Source organism: Pteropus vampyrus, unplaced genomic scaffold (assembly GCF_000151845.1).
Source record: "Pteropus vampyrus isolate Shadow unplaced genomic scaffold, Pvam_2.0 Scaffold16, whole genome shotgun sequence".
In the NCBI taxonomy this organism is placed as follows: domain Eukaryota; kingdom Metazoa; phylum Chordata; class Mammalia; order Chiroptera; family Pteropodidae; genus Pteropus; species Pteropus vampyrus.
In genome coordinates, this window is record NW_011888797.1 from 3,024,623 (window position 1) to 3,029,413 (window position 4,791).

At 39.1% G+C, this 4,791-nt stretch overlaps 1 pseudogene; it reads right to left on the minus strand.

Annotated features, from left to right (window-relative positions):
- Positions 1–316: 316 nt before the first annotated feature.
- LOC111736037 lies at positions 317–435 on the minus strand (annotated as a pseudogene).
- Between the last annotated feature and the right edge of the window lie 4,356 nt (positions 436–4,791).

Here is a 4,791-nt window from a genome sequence, read left to right on the forward strand (position 1 = left end):
ATTTAATTTCTCAGTGTGTCTCAGGAACTGAGACTGTGGCAGTTGCAAGATTCTTGGAAAAACAACAGGCCATCAAGGTCTTCTGGGCATTTGAGGATGATGGGTCATATGAAACTGGAATTAAATTAAAATTGAAATTGAAAGTGAAAGTGATATGTTGAGATCCAGGGATTTTTCTTTTCTTTTCTTTTCTTTTCGTTTTTTCTTTTCTTTTCTTTTCTTTTCTTTTTTTTTTCTTAGGCGAGGCAACCCTTGGTTGACCTCACAGATTGCAAGGACCTTGTCAGCTTACGATCCCTTATTTTTAAATTTCTTATGCCTACAGCACCTGGTCTTCCTAGGTGGTATCCCATGTAAGTACTAACCAGGCCCAATCCTGCTTAGCTGCTGAGATCAGATGGGATCGGGCTTGTTTAAGGTAGCATGGCTGTAGACCAGGGATTTTCAATATCATTCTTCAGATGGTTAACAATGTCAGAATTATCCCATGGAGAATTGGTGGGTAGGCCAAAATTAGTAGTCATTATTTAGACATAGTTGATACAGTTTTTTTTTAAGTCGGTGTAGTTCTTCTCTAACTCATTTTCTCTCCTATTGTCCACAAACCATGCCCTCAACATATGCCATATCCTTCAACATATGCCATTGTTGTTGAAGTACTCAACAACAATGGCAATGATAATAATAACAACTTGTATTTATTGAGTCCTTCCATATGTCAATTTCTAGTCTAAGTGTGTTGCAAGTTTCATTTCATTTATTCCTGAGGCAATTCCATGAGGCCGATACTATTATATTCATTCCGAAATAAAAAACTGAGACACAAAGAGTTCAAGTAAATTGCTCAGGGTCACACAGCTTATGGATGGGACAGAAGCAGAATTCCTGCATAGGCAGTCAGCCTCCAGGGACTGTGTCATATTGTCTCCTCTGTTTGGCTGTTGACCCTACAGGAGGTTTTTTTGCACAAGTAGGAGTAGACATACTTCACCTCTTGTGTTGAAGGTCTCTTGCTAGAGACATCCCTTGAACTGATTTTTTCTCACCTGCTCTTCAAGACTGGGCATCACCTCTTCTTGGAAGTCATTGTTGATCTCTTCCAGATTGAGCCAGCTATTGCTTTCTGTATTTCTATAAAACTCTTTGCTCTTCTTTTTCAGGTGACATCAATTATAATTGTCTAATTTCTTGTCTATTTCCCTCATGAGTCAGTGAGTTCCTTAAAGACAGAAACTTTAATCTTTCAATGCCTAGAACCTGTTGCTCAAGAAATATTGTTTAGCTAAATAATTAAGAAAAAATTTTATTTCCAGCTTCTCAAGAGCCTTACCATAAGAATGATTATTGTTATATTTGTTCACTCATTATTTCATATACTGATTTATTCATTCTTTCGGTAGATATTTTTTGAGGGAAGACCTATCTGCGTTAAGCAGATAGGTTGTTCTGGGGGTAGCAGTAGTAAAACATACATGGTCCTTGCTTAGTCGAGGTTTAGAGTTCTACTATTGGGGTCTAGACATTAATAAGAATTGTCTTATTACAAATCGGGCTATTGTTATGGGAGAAAAGCACAGGGTGCTTTGTGAAAACATAAAACTGAACAGAAGGGTCCCTGGGTCCCAGAGAAAACCCATAATCCTACTAAAGGGTCAAGTAGGTCATCCTTTGACTCCCTAGGGGGTATGCTACTAAGTCAATAGCCACTACTGATGATAACTGGCCAGTTGAATGCAAATTTGGAAAGTCTGGACAAGTCACCTAGTTATTCTTACAAAAAGTCTTCAACTCATTGAGTTCAAGAGACCTCAACAATCACTTAATCCAACTGTACATACATTGGAAAACTCACATTAAGATTTCAGGTAAACTGTGCAAGAAAAATGCAAATTAGTCCCAGTTTTTTAGTAAATTTGAGTAAATTTATGAGAATTTACTCAATGTCCCAACACTATCCCTGGTAATAAATAGAGACATACCTAGAAATGTCTACCTAAAAATTTTATGAGGCATTTAGGGACTTATCCTAACGATCTCAGGTACCTTTACATAGGATCCAGAGTGAATCATCCCAAACCAAGTCTGAGTTTTGCCAGGCATTTATTTCAAATTTCTTGGTACTACTCCTCTGGTGGGTAAAACCTGCCTACTTACAGTATAGCAGAGATCAAACTTCTAATCCCGGAGAACATTCTGATAGAGTGCATTTTTGTTTTATTTAATAGAGGGATCATAAGATATTGTTAAAACAACTTGAACATCTGGTTTGGGGATAAAGTCATTTTATTGTGCGCCTGCCAAGCTACAGAGCCAAGCTTACCAAGAAAGCCTCTCTCTCTCCCAGCCTTTTGTAAAGCCTAATACCCAACTATAATAATATGCACCCTCCAACACAAACGAAGAGTATAGGGGAACAGAGTGAGGTCTTCAAAACTCAAGGAAAATTCACCTGGTGGTTGGAAAATCAGAGCAATACAGGGCAACTAGACCCCTTTTTGAATTTTTTCTTAAGCTAATTGCCACCTATTCAAACTCCAGCGAAAACATTCAAAAAGGAAGCAATAGCCAAAGGGACTGTTTATTGAATCCCAGTAAAATCCTTCCTCACATCATTGTTACCCCCTCCATCGGGTTGAAAGATTGATGTTTAGTCTTTGAGAAAATAAAAATCAGAGTTAGCAAGGATGCTTAGAGGACATTTGGAATGGGGCCATTCTCTCTGCATGTCTCCAGTATTTGTATAGTCCGCCTTCTGCTATTGTTCTATTGTCATGGACATGTTTCTAAACTATGTAGATGCATTTATTTATTCAAAAAATATTAGTGAGTACCTATCTGCTAACAGGCTCAGTACCAGGCACTGGAATCTATGATATGATGCTATTTATATTTTAGGTAGGCAAAATACAATTAAACAGACATATCCATAAAACAATCTATTGTTAAAGAGCTATAAAAGATATGAAGAAAACATTGAGAATGCAACTATCTGGTCCTCCCATTTTTCCCTCTCATGCCCAAGATGGACCCTTCCTACATTCTAGACAGTCAATTCCAAATGGTCAAGTTGGCAAACAAGTTGAAGTCTACCTGCTGTCCTCAAACCTGGTTTGCAAACAAGGACAACAAAACCCCTAAATAAATCTGCTTACTTATAATATCAAAGAGTTGGGAAATAGCCCAGAGATCTGTTTTGCTCAAGTCCTTGTTTTGCAGTGACCAAAAGTGGGGCACTAACTTGCCATGAGTGCCAGCTCATCAGTGGCAAAGTCCTGGCTGGGACCCAAGTCTCATGACTCCAATTCCAGGAACTTTACCTATTGTCTTCAAGGGAGATAGTAACTTTTTTGTCCTATCCTACTCAACCATCTCTCCATTCACTTATTGTGCTTTCATAACTTGAGGAATCTAGAAGGAGGAAAGTAAAGTTACAAAGGTCAGAAGTTAAGCAATTTGTGTGACTGGCAGGATGAATCAATGAGCAGTAGATTGTAGAAGTTTAAACAGGAAAAGCACATCAGAACCTAAAAACTGAACAAGAATAAGCTTCTTTCTTTCTAAACTGTGTCAGAATTTCCAGAATGTGAAGAAGTTGTTCCCTTGAGTCCTCAAGTTGTCTTTTTAGGAGTGGAGATTTAGGAAAGAAGGAAGGAGTGGGGGTAACGGAGATGTAGAGGCAGGGACTCGATTATTTCTTTCTGCTATTCGCTACCTGCTCTTGTGTTGACTACCTACCTAATGCAAATGCTGGCAATGATCCAGTATGTGCCACACCTCTGGTGCTTCTTTTTCTTTTTCTTTTTTTTTTTTTTTTTGCATCTGATAGAAGTTTGCCAGAGGAAGTCAACTATCAACAGGTTTTTAGGCTAACAATCTGAGACTCCTCACAGAATTGACTCAGCGGTTATTTTGTCCAAGGTACATAGAGCAAGTTTGCTAAATCTGGATCATTCTAATAAATTCTTGAAAACAGGGACCCCAGACTGCAAGGGGAAAACATCAAAGATCCCCTGGGGCTGTAACTAAGAGTTGGCAACTGGCCTATGTCCTCACTTCACTCCAGCCCTGGGGCCTGAAGCAAAAGGAAGCTCACTAGGCAGAACTCTTCACTGTCTTCTTTAAGGCCATCTGCTTAATTGTGGCTCCCCTGAAGAATCAGGGCTTCTCGATTTGAAAAAAAATCAGTAGATCATCCAGTCCAGCACTTACTCCATTAATGATGTTAGTAACAAGACTATACTACAGGCTTGCATGTGAAGAGATGAAGGATTAGAGGTCAGAGTGAGCAGAGGCGTCCCCAGAGGACCAGTGGGAACAGGAGTTGACTCCCTGGCTCAGGTAGGAAAAAAAAATAGAGTTTAATAGGACAGTAGCCTTCAAACATTTGCATCCACCAGAAGCACCTGGAGGGCCTTTAAAACACAGATCCCTGGAGCTCATCCCCAAAGCCTGTGCTTCTAGCAGGCCTGAGACTTGAGAATTTGACTTTTTTTTTTTTTTAATTAAAGCATATTTGGCATACAATATATTAGTTTCAGGACTACAACATGGAGAGTCAACATTTATTTATCTTACAATACGATCACTGAGCTAAGTCTAAGACCCATTTCTGGTGAGTGCCTGGTGATGCTAATGTTGATAGTTCAGAAACCACACTTGGATAACTTTCGGAATAGGTAAAAAAAAAGAAAAAGAAGATGGTATTACCCAAAGTCATCTAGTTCCCTTGACTTCCGAAGGCCTCAGAGAAGAAGTTGGTGAATATGCATTCTCCAGAGTTAGATAGGTGGA